The sequence below is a fragment of the Salmo salar genome, chromosome ssa29, assembly GCF_905237065.1.
Source record: "Salmo salar chromosome ssa29, Ssal_v3.1, whole genome shotgun sequence".
In the NCBI taxonomy this organism is placed as follows: domain Eukaryota; kingdom Metazoa; phylum Chordata; class Actinopteri; order Salmoniformes; family Salmonidae; genus Salmo; species Salmo salar.
Genome location: NC_059470.1, coordinates 22,539,005 through 22,560,020, shown reverse-complemented (window position 1 = coordinate 22,560,020; position 21,016 = coordinate 22,539,005). Strand labels below are relative to the sequence as shown.

The 21,016-nt window shown below is 40.6% G+C and overlaps 1 protein-coding gene across 1 annotated transcript in view; it reads left to right on the top strand.

Annotated features, from left to right (window-relative positions):
* Positions 1-6,049: 6,049 nt before the first annotated feature.
* scn5lab (sodium channel, voltage gated, type V-like, alpha b) overlaps positions 6,050-21,016 on the top strand; it is a 196,745-nt gene continuing 181,778 nt past the window's right edge. The window contains exon 1 of the mRNA XM_014181333.2: positions 6,050-6,520. The gene's annotated coding sequence lies outside the window, so the exon portion shown is untranslated. The remainder of the gene's footprint in view (positions 6,521-21,016) is intronic.

The window sequence follows — 21,016 nt, the reverse complement described above, 5'->3', positions numbered from 1 at the left end:
AATAAAGAAAAATGAGCACTGTTGCTGCATAAATCGAATAGATTTATTGACGGGACAAGTAAACAATTGGCAACATGTAAAGTGTTGGTACCATGTTTCATGAGCTGACATAAAAGATCCCAGAAATGTTCCATACGCACAACAAGCTTATTTCTCTCACATTTGTTTACATACTTGTTAGTGAGCACTTCGCCATTGCCAAAATAATTCATCCACCTGACAGGTGTGGCATATCAAGAAGCTGATTAAACAGCATGATCATTACACAGATGCACCTTGTGCTGGGAACAATAAAAGGTCACTCTAAAATGTGCAGTTTTGTCTCACAACACAATGCCACAGATGTCTCAAGTTTTGTGGGAGCGTGCAATTGACATGCTAACTGCAGGAATGTCCTCCAGAGCTGTTGCAATAGAAATTAATTTCTCTACCATAAGCCACCTCCAAGATCATTTTAGAGAATTTGGCAGTACGTCCAATCGGCCTTACAACCACAGACGGCCTTACAACCGCAGACCACGTGTAACCACCCCAGCCCAGGATCTCCACATCCTGCTTCTTCCCCTGCTGGATCGTCTAAGACCAGTCATCCGGACAGGTGATGAAACTGTGGGTTTGCACAACCGATTAATTTCTGCACAAACTGTCAGAAACCATCACAGGGAAGCTCATTTGCGTGCACCTCATCCTCACCAGGGTCTTGACCTGACTGCAGTTCGGCGTCGTAACCTGCTTCAGTGGTCAAATGCTCACTTTCGATGGCCACTGGCACTCTGGAGAAGTGTGCTCTTCAAGGATTAATCCCAGTTTCAACTGTACCGGGCAGACAGTGTGTATGACGTCGTGTGGGCGGGCAGTTTGCTGATGTCAACATGGTGGTGGTGGGGTTATGGTATGGGTAGGCATAAGCTACAGACAACAAACACAATTGTATTTTATCAATGTCAATTTGAGTGCACAAAGATTCCATGATGAGATCCTGAGGCTCATTGTCATGCCATTCATTTTCATTTATTTATTTTTATTTAACCAGGCAAGTCAGTTAATAACAAATTCTTATTTACAATGACGGCCTAGGAACAGTGGGTTAACTGCCTTTTTCAGGGGCAGAATGACAGATTTTTACCTTGTCAGCCTGGGGATTCAATCTGGCCCAACGCTCTAACCACTAGGCTACCTGCCGCCCATTCATCCGCTGCTATCTCCTCATGTTTCAGCATGATACTGCACGGCCCCATGTCGCAATGATCTGTACACAATTCCTGGAAGCTATGTCCCTGCATACTCACCAGACATGTCACCCATTGAGCATATTTGCGATGCTCTGGATCGACGTGTACGACAGCGTGTTCCGGTTCTTGCCAATATCCAGAAACTTCACACAGCCATTGAAGAGGAGTGGGACAACATTCCACAGGCCACAATCAACAGCCTGATCAACTCTATGCAAAGGAGATGTGTTGCACTGCACGAGGCCAATGGTGGTCACACCAGATAGTGACTGGTTTTCTGATCCACGGCCATACTTTTTTTGTATGTGTCTGTGACCAACAGATGCACATCTGAATTCCCAGTCATGTGATATCCATAGATTAGACCCTAATGAGTTTATTTCAATTGACTGATTGCCTTATATGAACTGTAACTCAGTAAAATATTTTAAATTGTTGCATGTTGCGTTTATATTTTTGTTCGGTGTACTTATATTATCACGGAATACATGCGTGGTCAAAAGCAATGTAATTACAATGTTATTGTAAGTTACCTAACATTTTTTATATTATTTTGTAGCACCTTCATTTTAGTAGTCTGATGCAGAGCTGAGTGGTGACAGATGGGCACCTCACCACACAACAATCAAAACACAGAGATTAACAAGGAATAATTTCGGGCATGAAACTATCCTGGAATCATGCCGGGTTTGCAATCTTAACAAAAGGCCTACATTTGTCTGTGTCCTGTCTGGATTTTATCACAGATATCTGTCTATTAATTTCTGTCTAGGACTATTTATCCAGTCCCTGTAAGATCTCAAAGGGTACTGGGAATTTAGTGACCATAAATGTACTTACATTCAACCCCTTGACCTGACAATTGGTCAAGGGTGCATTGTTTTGTTATTTATCCACCTGTCTGACATATTTGGCCCTGCTGACAAAAAAACAGTCTAGGCCAGCATAGGTCACCAGCCTTCGCTGTGTTTTTGCTGGTGACCAGCATCTGTTTTGGACATTGTGACAAGCATCTGCTGGTATAGTGGTCACCAACTAAACCAGCAACAAAGTACTTTCAGAGCCAAGCTTTCACCTCAGACATGCAAGTGACATTATGCTGGCTAGCAAAGTGATGTTTAATTCCTATCAGAATCCAGCCAAAGTGGGGATATCCCAATTTTTTTTAATTTTAGTCACCCACAATATGCATTCAGAATGACTGCCAGGTTTAGAAAGATAAACTCATGAGATTACCTAAAGGATCTAAACTAGAACAACCATTTCAGTAACGGGTACAATAAATCCAACTAACAGATTGGATTAGTTTAGAAAATGTATTTTATTTATCTTTGTGTAGCATAAGATTAATTAATCCAGCAATGTACATACAAAAATACAACAAACAAAAATGATATTGAAACAAACAATTCCCCAAAAATCTAACTGCAGTAGAGCATGCTGGGAAATATGATAATGTTGGGCATGGTTTTGCCAGACTACCTTGACCGGCTACCATGCTGGACCAGCATGGACTAGCTTGGTCACCAGCATACCAGCATCACCAACATTCCAGCATTAACTGGTCACCAGCATACCAGCGTCACCAGCATTCCAGCGTCACCAGCATTCCAGCATAAACTGGTCACTAGCATCCCCAGCTTGACCAGCTGGTCGGCCGGCCTAACCAGCTAGACCATGCTGCTCGGATCAGCTTGACCAGCACTGACCAGTGTAGACCAGAATGGGCCAGCTTGAAATGTAGGCTGGTCTATGCTGTTTTTTTCGGCAGGTTATACTGCTAGTGATAGATACTAATGTTTAGCCCCCATTGTATCAATGGGTGGGTTTAGAGGAAAATCATTCTGGGAACATGCCACTGTATAATTACCAGGAATTCAGCTCAAAAACTTTTTGGGTCATACCAAGATGACTGTGTCACTCTTCAAGTCCACCCCTGCTTCTATCACAATAAAGCATGAATTTAGTGTCATAGTGTAGAGGTGCTAGTCTCTCTAGTCAGATGTATTGCCTCCCACAATGTACCAATGGCTCCAAGGTCTGGGTTTTCGAAACTATAGAGGTGCCTCTATTACTCTAAGTGAATTGGAATTTAAACGTATTGGTCCTTTTCAATTCATTGTCTGTGTGTTCTAAAAGGTTGCAGATGTAACTCTGGAGAATGCTTGTTTCCTACAAAATGGTGGTGCATTTTGTACTCTGTAATGAAACCATCCACAGTGGTGTTTTATTTGCTTGGTATTTTAAACTACCACACAACATTCTTTGAAATGTCTGTCCACCACCTCAAGCTCAACCTCGACAAGATGGAGCTGGTCTTCCTCCCGGGGAAGGTGTGCCCGCTCAAAGACCTCTCCATCACAGTCAACAACTCCACAGTGTCCCCCTCCCAGAGTGCAAAAAACCTTGGCGTGACCCTGGCCAACACCCTGTTGTTCTCTGCAAACATCAAAGCAGTGACTCGCTCCTACAGATTCATGCTCTACAACATCCATAGAGTACGACCTTTCCTCACACAGGAAGCAGCACCGGTCCTAATCCGCAGCCCATCCACAGCCCACCTGGTGTTCAACCTTCCCAAGTTCTCTCATATCACACCGACCACTCCACTGGCTTACAGTTGAAACTCGCATCCACTACAAGACCATGGTGCTTGCCTACGGAGTAGCAAGTGGAACTGCCCCTCCCTACCTTCAGGCTATGCTCAAATCCTACATCCCAACCCGAGCACTCCGTTCTTCCACCTCTGGTCTATTGGCCGTCCCACACCTACGGGAAGTCAGCTCCCGCTCAGCCCAGTCAAAGTTATCTCTGTCCTGGCTCCCAATGGTGGAACCAGCTTCCCCCTGATGCTAGGAAAGCAGAGTCCCTGCCCATCTTCCCGAAAACATCTGAAACCATACCTCTTTAAAGAGTATCTTAAATTACAAAGTCAGTCTTATTGCCCCCAAATGCTTTTTTTTGCACTTGTCTTTTCCAACAAGCACTTACTTTGCTGATAACTTCTTTATTGAGGAAAAAATTGACTTACTACAACTGTGATATGTGGTTGTCTCACCTAGCTATCTTAAGATGAATGCACTAACTGTAAGTCGCTCTTGTCACGCCCTGACCTGAGAAAGACTGTTTATTTCTCTATTTTGTTAGGTCAGGGTGTGGGGTGGGCATTCTATGGTTAATATTTCTATGTTTTGGCCAGGTATGGTTTCCAATCAGAGGCAGCTGCCTATCGTTGTCTCTGATTGGGAACCATACTTAGGCAGCCCTTTTCCCTCCTTGAGTTGTGGGATCTTATTTTTGTACTGCTTTGTAAAGCCTGCAAGACGTGACGGTTGTTTTCCATTGTTTATTATTTTGTTTAAGTGTTCAGAGTTAAAATAAATATCAAGATGAACACATACCACGCTGCACCTTGGTCTACTCCTTTGGACAACCGTAACAGCTCTGGATAAAAGCATCTGCTAAATGTAAATTAATGGGGTGTTTTTAATGTACGCCACTTTAGATAGACCACAGTCAAGTGAGAATAACCTGTTTTACAAAACTAATATGACGAATGGTGCCCTTCGAGGGAACTGGGCAGAAGAATGTGTGGACTGGATCTGAACTGCAACACATTTGCTGTCTGAGTATGCTTGATTTATTCTGTGACCAAATGACTATGTGATAGGCTACCTCGGGGTCTGGGCGCAAAGTATCTCCATTTTGCAGGTAACTTGACAGCCTCTTAGGACCAGAGTGGCAGTGACGTCGACTTGAGGGTAGGCCTACATCATTTAGAACTTTGCTGATAGTAATAACTACCCATTGCTTATTCTGCATGCCAGATAATCAAGTGTAGCTGTTCTAAACAACACAGGCCTACGTGTAGGCTATTACTTAAATTACAGTGTTTATTCAATATTAACCCAACAAGTAGTCTTAGTCGTAGGCCTTTCTGTTATGTATCCTAGTCGGTGCAAAACACAAACGGTTGTTCTTACCGATTACCAGCAGAGGGGGCAATGAACCCAGGTTTGGAATACATTTGTTGAGACAATGCAAGGCATCAACACACATAGGCTACTGGATTGGTGGGTGAACTCAATAAAACATTGTATTACTGACTCATATTGTCCTAACCATTTAAACGAAGTTATAGACCTACTTTAAATCAACCCAGAATTAAAAACAAAGCATGTTGTTGTCATGAAAACATAATAATCCCCATTAGCCTCATGTTCCTATTGAGTCTAGCTTTTCAAAATAACATCCTAATGCTTACTTTCTGAAGAACAGGTGGTTACGTAAATAGGCTAGTTATGTGGTTAGCTTGCTAATTAAATGGGGAACATCGATTCCATAAATCACTATACAGTCTCCATCAGGATGAGGCATGCATTCACTGAAAGTTGAGTTAATAATAATATTCAAGATCAATCAAATGTCCTAATCCTTTTATCCCATAGGGCTAGGCCTACATTTCAACTGTAGGCAATTTAAAAGCATAATTGACTAACCTAGGCCTATCTGAGGGAATAATGTTCTGTAGCACATAATGTGTGACACATCTAAAGACAGCAAGATTACAGACTCGTCAAACAAGGAGTTTTTAATAACACTGTCTCACTATCCAGACACCTTTGCTCATCCTCATTCCGTCTATACATTGTTTAAACGTAGTAGCAATAGCATATTATTGCATGCTCGACTATCATTGTATTATGCCCTCGTGAGATGCACAGCCGGTGATGTGATGTGCTGTCCGAAAAGTACAGACGAATCTGAGTAGGCGTTACCTTGGGAAATCTTAGTTCCTCACTTCGCGGCTCAAGGGCAATCAAAATGGTTCGGACTGGTTTTTCGGAGAGAGGTTACAGATGTTCAAAACGTTCAATCTCTCACCGGCGCGCGTATGAAGTTGTTACAGCCTACTTGGACTAAATCAACAGCTGTGTGGACAACGACTGTTTCTGGACGGAGCACATTAAATCATTTATTTGGAGTCAATTTATTGGAAAGTGCTATAAAATATTAATTGGTCAACTCAGAACCGTAAAAAATTTGCCTAATGAGGAGTTGGGTTAAAAACTGGTAGAATTGAGTACGCGCGTTTTTTTTCATCCAACATGGGAAGCACATTGCATTAATTATAATGCTTTTGAAATAAGGTGTTTCGGATGTTCTGGAATTGTCTAAAGAGTGTTTGACAAGGCCTTACTTCGGGTATCTCTACCAGTGGATGGAAATTCTTAAACGTATTGAAGTAGACTGGGGGAAGCAATGCTGTAAATAAAGGAGTTTCACATGTAAGTAGCCTATTTTCATCTACCTTTGTTGTCGAGTGCCGGTTCCTAACCTCAACAAAATATGTCATTAGATGCCTACTGGCCCTACAATTTTTCTTTAATCTAACATTTAAACTGTACAATTCAGCTAAAGTGTATAGGCTATCGTTAACATGCGGCTATTGATTGTAGTTGACTCATAGCCTAGTTTGAACCTTTTGGAGAGGCCAATAGGCTATTTTATATTTCAAATAGGCTAATTAATATATAATATGGGATTAAATTCATGGGATTAAATTCATGGTATTATATTTAGGCTTATATATTTTAGGTTTTTCATTATAGGCTAAGACTATAATTCATGTCATATGTCCTGTATTACGCAGTTGACTTGGCATACGAAGTTGTGAAACAAAACTTGTGCTTTCAATTACAGTTAGAAGGTTATAGGGTTGGCTACTATTCATAGTTGTTCGTTGAAATAATGGTAATTTGGGAAAGGGTCTTCGAAATTGTGCGAACCTTACCTTAATGCGTTGCATATGTTGTTTGGAAATCACGGTGGCGCGCGCACCGGGGATTAGTTCCCCCACTCAGTAATCATGTTTAGAACAACTCTTTGGTTGATTACTTGGGTTGAAATGATTAGGGCGCGGGAGTGAAACATTAGGAGCAAGTCTTCCTAGCGGTATCGGGGTTGTTCTTTTCACATTTGCCCAAAATATTATTTAAGATTTGTGTTAGTTAGGTTTGTGTTACACTTTGCCCCTTCTCAGTGTTTTCAATGTAGGCCAGCGCTTAACCCCTGTGTCCTTTCTATATGTAATCCAAAGAGTGATTCCAAACTATATAGGCTACAGTATTTTTTAATTAGCAAACATCAAATAAGAGCAGCATTAGATACACTGCGCAAGACTACTTTTTTAACCCAGGGACAACAGGTGTCCGCAGGCTATGCCTCGCATGCAAGAGCCAGGGTACATCTGAGAGTAGGCCTACGGTCGCAGTTCAAAAGCCACGGGCGCTGAGATGTTTGTTCAGTGTACTAGCGTGCTATTCTCCCGAATAACTGACCTTTCGAGATGTAGTTGGCTAAGCAGACGCGGAAGCTTTCAGGGCTCAGAGCGCGCGGTGGTTTTGATCAACAACGCGGACCGCTGAGCTCTTGTCCAAGGTCCTGAAAGTCAAAACAATATACTGGTGATTCAGTTCAAGTCTAACTTCGGACTACGTTAAAGCCCTTTAAAGTGTATATACGTGTATATAGGCCTAACAGAACTGGGAGGAATATTGTTTTTTTCTACCTCACTTGTAAAAAGCATTTGCTCCAACAGCAGCAAAATAATATAGAGTTTAATGAAGATAAAAAGAGAGGAAAAACAAGAACTCATCAATGTTTTTATATATATATATATATATATATATATGTACAGTACCAGTCAAAAGTTTGGACACACCTACTAATTCAAGGGTTTTTCATGTACTATCATGTACTAACCAAAAAAGTGTTAAACAAATCAAAATATATTTTATATTTGAGATTCTTCAAAGTTGCCATCCTTTGCCTTGATGACAGATTTGCACAATCCTGGCATTCTCTCAACCAGTTTCATGAGGTATGCATTTCATGGAATGCATTTCAATTAATATGTGTGCCTTGTTAAAAGTTAATTTGTGGAATTTCTTTCCTTCTTAACGCATTTGAGTCCATCAGTTGTGTTGTGACAAGGTAGGGGTGGCATACAGAAGATAGCCCTATTTGGTTAAAGACCAAGTCCATATTATGGCAAGAACAGCTCAAATAAGCAAAGAGAAACAACAGTCCATCATTACTTTAAGACATGAAGGTCAGTCAACATGGAACATTTCAAGAAATTTTAACTCTTATGAGGACCGCCACAGAAATGGAAGACCCAGAGTTACCTCTGCTGCAGAGGATCAATTCATTAGAGTTAACTGCACCTCAGATGGCATCCCAAATAAATGCTTCACAGAGTTCAAGTAACAGACACATCTCAACATCAACTGTTCAGAGGAAACTGCGTGAATCAGGCCTTCATCAGGCCTTCAAATTGCTGCAAAGAAACCACTACTAAAGGACACCAAAAATAAGAAGAGACTTGCTTGGGCCAAGAAACACGAGCAATGGACATTAGATCGGTGGAAATCTGTCCTTTGGTCTGATGAGTCCAAATTTGAGATTTTTGGTTCCAACTGCCATGTCTTTGTGAGATACAGAGTAGGTGAACGGATGATCTCTGCATGTGTGGTTCCCACCGTGAAGCATGGAGGAGGAGGTGTGATGGTGTGGGGGTGCTTTGCTAGTGACACTGTCAGGGATTTATTTAGAATTTAAGGCACACTTAACCAGCATGTCTACCACAGCATTCTGCAACGATACCTCTTCCCATCTGGTTTGTGCTTAGTCCCACTATCATTTGTTTTTTAACAGGACAATGACCCCAAACACACCTCGAGGCTTTGTTAGGGCTATTTGACCAAGGAGAGTGATGGAGTGCCGCATTAGATGACCTGGCCTCCACAATTATCTGACCTCAAACCAATTGAGATGGTTTGGGATGAGATAGACCGCAGAGGGAAGGAAAAGCAACCAACAAGTGCTCAGCATATGTGGAAACTCCTTCAAGACTGTTGGAAAAGCATTCCTCATGAAGCTGGTTGAGAGAATGCCAAGAGTGTGCAAACCTGTTATCAAGGCAAAGGGTGGCTACTTTGTTTAGCACTTTTTTGCTTACTACATGATTTCATATGTGTTTTTTCTTAGTTTTGATGTCTTCACTATTATTCTACAATGTAGAAAATAGTAAAAATAAAGAAAAACCCTTGAATGAGTTGGTGTTTCCAAACTTTTGACTGGTACTGTATAAAAATGTGTGTGGTACTGTATAAAAAAAAATATATATATATAGGGCTACAGTATATATCAACATCCAATATATATATTACACTTTTTAATATTATTATCCCAATTATATTTAATCTTTATTTGATGATAACAGTACATAATGATACCAGATTATCTAAGACATTCGGGAATTAAAAACAGAAAAGTGCAACAAGTTTGGATGTGCTATGTCTAGATGGATGTTATGGCTGTAGCTTTTGCTTGTATTCCTTCAAACACACACCATGTTGCCCCTAAGTCAGGTAGCCAGAAGTGGCGCCTCTGACTGCGCTATGAGGGGGGTTTGTTGGTTATATAACATGCCTGGCTCATGTATGCATGCTATGTGGCTGCACATGAATAACAGCCTTTGAATTTACATAACACTGTCGAAACATCGAAACATCATCAAAGTCGTTATCAAGAGATCCACAACTCACACTGCCTCATTTGACTGTGCCTTCAGAAAGTTTTCACATCCCTTGAATTGTTCTGCATTTTGTTGTGTTACAGCCTTCATTTAAAATGGATTACATTGAGATTTTGTGTCACTGGCCTATTCGCAATACCCCATAATGTCAACGTAGAATGATGGTTTTAGACATTTTTACAAATTAATAAAAAATTATAAGCAGAAATGTCTTGTGTCAATAAGTATTCAACTCCTTTGTTATGGCAAGCCTAAATAAGTTCAGGAGTAAAAATGTGCTTAACAAGTCAAATAATAAGTTGCATGGACTAAGTGCAATAATAGAGTTTAACATGATTTTTGAATGACTACCTCATCTCTGTACCCCACAGATACGGTTGTCTGTATGGTCCCTTAGTTGAGCAGTGAATTTCAAGCACAGATTCAACCACAAAAACCAGAACAGTTTTCCAATGCCTCGCAAAGAAGGGCACCTACTGGTAGATGGGTAAACATTTAAAAAGCAGACATTGAATATCCCTATGAGCATAGTGAAGTTATTAATGACATTTTGGATGGTGTATCAATACACCCAGTCACCACAAAGATACAGATATCCTTCCTAACTCAGTTGCGGGAGAGGAAGGAAACCACTCAGGGATTTTACCAGGAGGCCAATAGGGACTTTAATGACTGTAATAGCAGAAAACTGAGGATGGATCAACAACATTGTAGTTACTCCACAATACTAACCTAATAGACAGAGTGAAAAGAAGAAAGACTGTAAAGAATAAAAATATTCCAAAACATGCATCCCATTTGCAAAAAGGCACTAAAGTAATACTGCAAAAACATGGCAAAGCAATTCACTTTTTGTCCTAGGTACAGAGTGTTATGTTTGGGGCAAATCCAATACAACACAATTACTGAGTACCACTCTACATATTTTCAAGCATAGTGGTGGCTGCATCATGTTATGGGTGTGCTTGTACTTGTTAAGGACTGGGGAGTTTTTCAGGATAAAAAAAGAAAAGGAATGGAGCTAACCACGGGCAAAATCCTAGAGGAAAACCTGGTTCAGTCTGCTTTCCAAAGGGCACTGGGAGATGAATTCACTTTTCAGAAGGACAATAACCTAAAACAAAAAGCCAAATCTACACTGGAATTGCTTACCAAGAAGACAGTGGATGTTTCTGAGTGGCCGAGTTACAGTTTTGACTTAAATCTACTTGGAAATCTATGGCAAGACCTGAAAATGCTGTCCCTCTGTCTACCAATGATTAAATACCAATTTGACACAGCTTGAAGAATTATGAAAAGAATAATGGGCAAATGTTGCACAATCCAGGTGTGGAAAGCTCTTATCGACTTACCCAGAAAGGTGCTTCTACAATGTTTTGACTCAGGGGAGTGAATACTTATGTAAATGAGATATTTCTGTATTTCATTTTCAATACATTTGCAAACATTTCTAAAAACATGTTTTTACTTTGTCATTATGGGGTATTGTGTGTAGATGGGTGAAAAAAATATCAGTTTAATCCCTTTTGAATTCAGGCTGTAACCTAACAAAATGTGAATAAGTCAAGGGGTATGAATACTTTCTGAAGGCACTGTATATAGAGAGAGATAGTTATGAATTCCTAGTTATGAATCTAATCAAAAGCTTTGCTCTGTTGAAGTGTTATTATCAGCAATATGCGCATCTAGATTATTCTCTCAAAGCTTGTCTCTTATCAAAATGAGGACAAATGCAGTCTCATACTCTAATTTCATTGCTATTGAACAAGTTTAACTGAATATGACTTATCATTTTAGCCTATGGTTTGTCTATAGCCTACATAAGGGCTATAGCCTGTGGGGAGGATTTATCCAAGTGTAGAGGTTTCATCTGGATCCCTATTGTTGTTTTTCCAAAGGCATCACTGTGCCATGCTATGAATGGTAGGCTAATACTTTATTGCTCTGGTGACGCAATGGAGTCCAATCCGTCACATATAATGTGAATACCTACATAACATCTCCTCTTCACAGAATCTCTGAACATTTATATAATATAACCCGCTCAAGAGTCTTTTACCTAGCTTGATACCTCGAGATATCCCCCACTTATCCCAAGATATCCCCTATTACTTTTTTTTTGTATAAGGCCTACATTTCAAGACTTGTGTCAAAATCAATCCACCCAGATGTCAAGCTCAGATGAACTGATTTATGGGTAATATTGTATAGCTTCTGGATAGAATACATGGAGGACAGACCAGGCCTGGTTGTTGTGAAACATTCTATCCCACATTTATGTGTTTGTTGTGGTTTTCAATGGTAGAAACATAATCCTCATGATTTTGACTTGACCAGTGGCTGTTTCGCTAAAGCAAAGCAAGCCATCCCACTGGGCACAGACATCAGTTCAACGTCAAGTTTTGATTTACATTTGGTTGAGTTGTCAACTAACGTGAATTCAGCGTGAATCAACAAAACATTTCACCATGTCTTTGTATTTATGTTAAAAGTTAGGTGGAAAAAAAGACGAAATGCCCTTACCTTAATGACTTTTTGCAAATCCAATGAGTTTTCCACGTTGATTCAAAGGTATCACATAGATTTTTGGAGTTGAAATGACGTGGAAACAACATTTCTCTCTCCACAATTTAACAAAATATTTAGTCTTTATGTTATATTTGTAGCCACCAATGGTGTGAATGTGTGAATAATACAGACATTTTTACTGTGATTTATCAGACAATGCTTGGTTTTCCTTGTTGTCCCTCTGTATTTCATTTTAAAGGCCCAGTGCTTTCAAAAACAAGATTTCCTTTGTCTTATATGTGTCTAGAAAAGGTTTTACACCCCATTTAACTTTTTTCACATTTTGTTGCGTTACAAAGTGGGATTTAAACAGATTTAATTGTAATTGTTTGTCATTGATCGACACAAAATACTCCATAATGTCAAACTGAAAAGAAAATTCGATATATTTTTACAAATTAAATAACTAAAGTATAAAATAAACCGACCTCATCTAAATATTGCAGCGATTTCCCTTATCGGAGAGGCACTGGCAATTGTATGCATCTAAACTAGCTAGGTATGTTAGCAAGCTAACTAAATGGCGTCAGATAGTGACACAGAGGAATTCTACGATGCTGCTGAAGACGTCAATTATTCCCCCCCCCGTAAGTATTCACCCCCTTTGTTAGGCAAGGCTAAATTAGTTCATAAGTAAAATTAACAAATCATATAAGTTATATGGACTCACTCTGTGTGAAATTAAAGGGGTTGACTTGAATTTTGAATGACTACCCCCTCATCTGCCCCGCCCCCCCATACATACAACATCTGTAAGGTCCCTCGGTCATGTATTGAATTTAAAGCACAGATTCAATTAAAATACCAAGGAGCTTTTCGAAAGCGCCATAAAGAAGGGCCGTGATTGGTAGATGGGTAACAATAACATGGTCATGTTAATAATTATGCTATGGATTATGTGGTAAACCACCCAGACACATCAATGATGCAGTCGTCCTTCTGAACTGAGCTGGCTCGGGAGGCAAAGGTCAAGTCATGAATCCTACAAAACATGCCCTGCCTCACCGTGATTCTTAACACTTAACCCAGAAGCCAGCCGCACCAATGTGTCAAAGGAAACACCGTTCACTTGACAACAGAGCTCAGCCTGCATGCGCTCAGCCAGCCACAAGAAGTTGCTTAAGCACGATGAGCCAAACCCTCTCCTAACCCGGACGACGCTAGACCAATTGTGCGCCGTCCTACGGGACTCCCGATCATGGCCGGTTGTGATACAGCCCGGGTCTGTAGTGACGCCTCTAGCGCTGCCATGAGGTGCCTTAAACCGCTGCACCACACGGGAAGCTGTCTCCTTATTTTCAAGGATGGTGGTGGCTGCATCATGGTTTGGGTATGCTTGACATTGGCAAATACTGGGGAGTTTTTCAGGATGAAAAGAAACAGGGTGGAGCTAAGCACAGGCAATATCTTAGAGGAAGTCCTGCTTCAGTCTGCTTTACACCAGACACTGGGAGAGGAATTCACCTTTCAACAGGACAATAACCTACAACACAAAGACAGATCTACACTGGAGTTGCTTACCAACAAGACAGTGAATGTTCCTGAGTTGCCAAGTTACACTTTTGACTGCCTTGACTGCTGTAAAGCTGCTTGAAAATCTATGGTCTAAGAATTGAAAATTGCTGACGTAGCTCGAAGAATTTTGAAAAGAATAATGGTCAAATAATGCACAATACAGGTGTGCAAAGCTCTTATGAGACTTACCCAAGAAGACTCACAGCTGTAATCACTTGCCAAAGATGTTTCTAACATGCATTGACTCACGAGGGTGAATACTTATCTAATCAAGGTATATTAGTATTTTATTTTTCATTCATCTTTAAAAAAAAATGTAACATTTTTCTTCCACTTTGACATTAGAGTATTTTGTGTAGATCGTTGACAAAAAAAAATGAATCCCACTTTGATACACAATAAAATGTGAAGAAATCCAAGGGGGAGGTATACTTTCTATAGGCACTGTATGCCAACAGTACGAGGTTGGAATGTTAGTATTTTATTTTTCATTCATCTTTAAAAAAAAATGTAACATTTTTCTTCCACTTTGACATTAGAGTATTTTGTGTAGATCGTTGACCAAAAAAAATGAATCCCACTTTGATACACAATAAAATGTGAAGAAATCCAAGGGGGAGGTATACTTTCTATAGGCACTGTATGCCAACAGTACGAGGTTGGAATGTTAGTATTTTATTTTTCATTCATCTTTTAAAAAAAATGTAACATTTTTCTTCCACTTTGACATTAGAGTATTTTGTGTAGATCGTTGACAAAAAAAAATGAATCCCACTTTGATACACAATAAAATGTGAAGAAATCCAAGGGGGAGGTATACTTTCTATAGGCACTGTATGCCAACAGTACGAGGTTGGAATGATACTGTGAAATTGTGAAAATTATGATAATGCATTTTTAGTGTAAGAGCTGTTTGAAAAGACTGCCTGAAATTTCTCCCTGTTTTGGAGGGATGGAGTTTTGGCCTGCCTGGTGACATCACCACGTGGTAAATTAGTTAATAGACCAATAAGAAAGAGAGTTCCAAACCTCTCTGCCAATAACAACTTGTTTTCAGGTTTCCCCTCCCCACTCAGACCTCTCCCAGACAGTCCTTGCTACATTTTTGCTTGAGAAATTGCTCTTGCTAAGAAGCTATTTCTATTTTATACAATTTTGATTGAAACCAATCACAGTAAGGTACTTACTTGTTACCCAGAAATGATTTGATATTGAGAATAAGAAAAAACAGCTGCATTTGGCCTTTAACAGAAATAAATCTTTCCTCTAGTTATGCCTATTTATATTCTGGTGAAATGCCTAAATATATATATATATATTTTAGCGCTAAGTCTTAGTATTTCACAGCTGCCTACATGTATGCCCCAAACTATAGGTCTGACTGCTTTTTGGTACACTGTGAGCCCTTCGTTGGCTGCTATCACCATATGATATACTGACTTCAGCTGCTCTGGGTCATATAGGTTACACAAGCTGTCAGCAGATCTTTCTTCACAACCCTCCTTGCTAGAATTAGCAGTGCACCATATCAGAACCACATTTGCATATATAGATTTTCCTTACTTTTAAATGGATTTGAGCATTTCCCCCCTCTGTTGCAGCTTTTGCCTTGATGCTACACAATGGGGTGGCAGGTAGCCTAGTGGTTAGAGCATTTGACTAGTAACCGGAAGGTCGCAAGATCGAATCCCCGAGCTGACAAGGTAAAATGATGTCGTTCTGCCCCTGAACAAGGCAGTTAACCCACTGTTCCTAGGCTGTCATTGAAAATAAGATTTTGTTCTTAGCTGACGTGCCTAGCTAAATTAAAGTACAAAAAAAAATCACATCTATATTTTTTACTGGGTTGGGGTGTGGTGTATTGTGGTGTGACCCACACTAATCGTGGTGGGGCCATTGCGTTGTTGGCCTGTCACTAATCGCCTGGGACATGATTGTAAACAACACCTTGTCTTATTTGTCAAGCCCCTCTATCTTTGTTACTCTTCTGTAATACCCCATCCCTTTTGGGTGGCCAATAAATGATCTCTTGAAGAGACCCATTAAAGGCCAAATGGAGTTTCAGTGTTTTGACATGTGCCTTCTGGAGGAGCCTCAGGTGGTTGACATGACGACTGGTTTAAAGGATGACCTTGATGCCCATCTCATTTGCATGAGGTGACCCCCTTGTCAAGGGATTTGTCGGCAGCTTAAGTTTAGTTATGGGTCTGTTTGATCTGAGGTCTCTCAGTGGCTAAGAGCACCCATTAGCCAATGGCCACGCGGTAATCTTGAATTTGAATGGTTCCCCCTGGGAACATGGCCGCTGGTGGCAGACTGCTCTATCTGGGTGTATATTGATCATGAAGCTTCTCAAGTCCTTTTTTAAGAGACAAGTCTTCGTCAAGGGACAAAGAAATGTGAATAATTTGTGGTATGGCCCCTTTTTACCAGAAAAGAAAACATACGTAGCAGTGTTTCGATGCTGTATTTAGGGTATAGCACAAACTCATATCTCACTTCATCCCATGAGATCATATGTGTCTAATACGGTCTCATGAGACGAAGGAAGATATAAGTAGACCTTGCCTGTGTATACAAATGGAGTTGGGATTTGAGCAATGACAGTTTTTGTTGAACTCAGTCCCATAAGAGCCCAATTAAGCAATAAGGCATGAGGGGGTGTGGTATATGGCCAATATACCACGTTTAAGGGGTGTTCTTAGGCACGACGCAATGTGGAGTATACCACAAACCCCCGAGGTGCCTTATTGCTATCATAAACTGGTTACCAACGTAATTAGAGCAGTAAACATAAATGCTTTGTCATAACTGTGGTATACGGTCTGATATACCTTAGCTGTCAGCCAATCAGCATTCTGGGCTCAAACCACCCAGTTTAAAAGACTAAATAAACACCGGGTGTCAGACAGCAAGAGATGTGCAACCACTGTTCTAACCGGTGTTGAGAATGTAATGTCTTTGGGAGATGGCCAAGTCTCACCAGCAGTAACAGCAATCAAAGTCCCCTGCCTTTTCATTTGAGATTGGCATACAGACCGGCATTCAGTCAGAAGGTTCAAGCGCGGTATGACCTTACAAGAATGAGTTGGAGATTGGTGGGTTTGATAATGCTCAAAAGCAGTGATAATGTGCTATAAATGAATGATAATGAAACATCAACATAAGACGCAGGAATAAATGCATTTGTGTCGACAGATGAAGTCCATTGCGTGATTCCCTGTGTGGTTTACCTTACAGAATGCCAACAGAATAAAGAGAAGAAAATGTTTATGTACCGCTGACACTCAAGTTTGAGCCAAATATCTTGTTGGAGTGAATTAAAAGGCTGTTTCAACGGTTCCCTCTTCAGTAAATAATTTCTCGGTAGCCATATTGATGTTTAAAACCAAGTTACAACGAGGAGCAGAGGGGACACTTTGCTTTCAGTCTATACATCACTGGTTTACCGACAGGACCGTTTGTGTGCTATCAGATATTCCCAGCTCCATTACTAGTGGTGCTTCAGTTGTGCTAGTTTTGCAGTTTCCCTTGGAATAGGTCCTATTCAACAGGTTATTTATTTTAGAATTTAGTTTAGTAACTTTTTTAGTTCATCTTACAAAATGATGTTTATTTTGAGAATCATTTATTTTGAGACTTTTTCAGAAACGGAAGGATAATTGAGGGTTATGAAGAGCAAAGGAGGAATGTTTTGTCAGCGTAAGTCGTCAATCATACAGCACATACTTTGAACAGAGTGAAATGAAGCAGGAACATAGGGGGGGATCCTAAAATATCTCCTGGGCAGTCCGTCCCTGTGATGCTCCGTAGATTGTGGCATCATCTCCATTGTACAGGAGCGGATACAACACAGCTATTATTGGAGGCCTGTTTGGATGCATTATGAATTACACACACATTGATTCTGGCAGGAACCCTGGCCTATTTGGGCTGTAGCCTCTGGGACAATATGGGTATCACACTTGTAGTAGCTTGCTGTGCTGCGCTCCAACCTTCAAGCTCTTTACCATATCTGACAGTGACTGGAGGTGGACAGGCGTCAATACTAGAAATCCTACATTCTGTAGAAAAGTGCAACAGCAATGTATGATTATCCTGTGTGGATGTGAGATTGAGTGTGTGTGTGTGTGTGTGTGTGTGTGTGTGCGTGCGTGCGTGCGTGCGTGCGTGCGTGTGCGTGTGCGCGTGCATGCTTGTTCAGTGTAGCAAGAAAATGTATGTTTGACCAGGAAGTATTTTTAACACGTTACAAGTCTATTCATACTACAGATGCAAATTAAACAAATGACAAATGTCAAGTCATGCAGAAGACCAAATGAGTAGATTAAACAACCCCCGAAAAACTGAAAAACAGCGTGAGACCGAGCCTCATGACAGTACACAAAGCCTTAGCCCTGCATGAGCTTTACCAAGCCACTGAGTTCTATTAAAGAGGCGACGCTGCTCTTTTAGCAGGAAACAAATGTGACAAGGTGCAGGGAGAAGAGGATCTCAAACAAGATGAATCTAAGTGGGTCGCGAGAGCGTGAGGCAATTCTGCATCCACAAAACAGACGGAAAGAGAGTGAATCAATGTAAAGGCTATTAGGATGATGAAGATCATGTCATTTTAGGACCAGATCGGGGCCAAAACAGAGTCTGTTGAATAGGCAAGACGTTCTGCGCTGTTGCTTTGTCTCAAATATGCACATATTATGTCAAATTTAATGTTGGGGTTTGAATTTTCTGTATTTTTCAACTATTACCAACACTAAATATGTATTCGATCTGTATGTAGGGGTGTTTGACTATGTGTAACGTAGTGTGCCAAGGAAATGAACAGAACTAACTAGCAGTGAGCTTTGTTTGATTCAACATTGGCATTGTAGGCCTGGTTCTAGCCTCTGGGGAATCCAATAAAACATTATTACTAACATGCACAATTGAATCATTTCTAATGAAGTGGATTATGAATTGCCTCAAAAGTGAAGTGCGTGCTTTATTATCACATTACATAAAGAGAATAAGGATAAGGAATAAGGATATCAAAGAGGGAAAAATCTGAGTGTGCTGTGCCGCTTCACTTGCAGAACATATTGCGCTGCCACATGGGAGGCAGTGAACGGTATGCTTTCAAGTTAGCTATCGCCTGTGTAAGCTTTTCCATGTAAACTCAGAATATGACGGAATGTGTTCCTCCTGTCACCTTCTCTATGGTAGATAAGCATTGATAAATAGATGACTAACTGTTCTTTAAAAATACACCCTTTGAGTGCTTGAACGTGTGTGTGTGTGTGTCGGCAGGTGACTGGAAATTTCCCTCACAGTAGTCGTGTGTGTGTGTGTGTGTGTGTGTGTGTGTGTGTGTGTGTGTGTGTGTGTGTGTGTGTGTGTGTGTGTGTGTGTGTGTGTGTAGTCATGTCTTTGGTCTTATTTGGTAATGAAGTAATGAGAAGGCGTATCAACCAACGGCAACAAAGATGGTAATACAATGTAACTCGGACCTTGGCTATGCTAACCTACATTACCAGTACCCACTTCCTCTTCTCACATCCCTACCTGTAGTACAGTCCATTTTGTCATCCCTTATAAAACACTAATGTGACAGACGGGGGTTCGAACCTGGGTGTCCTACATCTATATATAACGCAAGTGTATATGTCTCAGGATTGGTTACTCATCATGCAAGTGTTTCCGAAGTCGGGACAAGCAGGAGACATGGCTGTGTACAGTATGCTAATTAGCTTGTTTAGATTTACTGTGAGATATGTGTTATTATGGTTGACACTTCTGTTTTCTCTCTCTCCATCTGTCTACTGTAGAGTCTGAACTTTGATCTCAATGTTTCCCCCGTGGCTCTGAAAGTACTGTGATGGCGAGTGGAGACCACAGGAGGTTGGTGGCATCTTAATTGGGGAGAACAGGCTCGTGGTAATGAATGGAGCAGAATTCGTGGAACGGTAACAAATAGATCAAACACATGGTTCCAGGTGTTTGATGCCATTCCACTTGCGTCGTTCCGGCCATTATTATGAGCCGTCCTCCCTTCAGCAGCCTCCTGTGGCGGAGACTCATCCTGAACTACAGCAGACAGGTTGACAAGGTTTCTTCCCATTACACTATCACTCTGCTGCCTAGTTGACGTTCAAGGCTGCACAAGTAATTGGCAAAGACAGGGAACGTTGAACGATGATTCATATATCTCGCACGATATCCATATCTGTGGAATTAGATCTAACTGACTGTGGAGTGTGGATCCCACACAATAGCAAATAACAACCCGTCCTTTCTGACCTATTTTGAAGATAAAATAAAATGAATTTGAACATCGATGCCTAATGAAGAAGAACTGGTACTGTACAGTGGAGTCTTAAAGTAGAGCACTGTGTCACGTCCTGGCCAGTATAAGGTTAATTGTTTTGTAGTTTGGTCAGGACGTGGCAGAGGGTATTTGTTTTATGTGGTTCGGGGTGGTGTGTTTGTGTAAAGGGTGTTTGATTTAGTATTTCCGGGTATGTGTTTGTATTCTATGGTTAGTCTGGTGTGTGTGTTTCTATGTTTGGTTAATTGGGGTTGGGACTCTCAGTTGAAGGCAGGTGTTGTCTATCTGCCTTTGATTGAGAGTCCCATATATGAGGGTGTGTTTGTGTGTGTGATTTGTGGGTGATTGTTCTGTGTTGAGCCTATGCTTTGCAGACTGTCAGTTTATCGTTCGGTTTCTTGTTTGTTGTTTTTGTATTCGTGTTGATTTAATTAAATGTTGAAAATGAACAACTGCACACCTGCTGCGTATTGGTCTACCTTTTCTGATGACGATTTCGCATTATCGTCAGAAGACGAAGACACTTGTGACACACTGTGAAATTACTGAGCTAGAGGTACAGTATGTCTGAGAGTCTCAGAGCCATTTCTCACCATTCATTTTCAATTAAATGAGTAAAGTATTTTGCAATGTGGGGAAGGCCTCATAAAACCACTATATGTGACCAGCTGTCTTAAATAGGGCTCAGCAGCTGATTCGTTGATTTAATTTTTTTGCAGTTGTTTTAAGTACATTCATAATTGTTTATCGTACACTTTATTGGCAGTTTTGAGGAAAAAACCTCAAGCTGTTTTT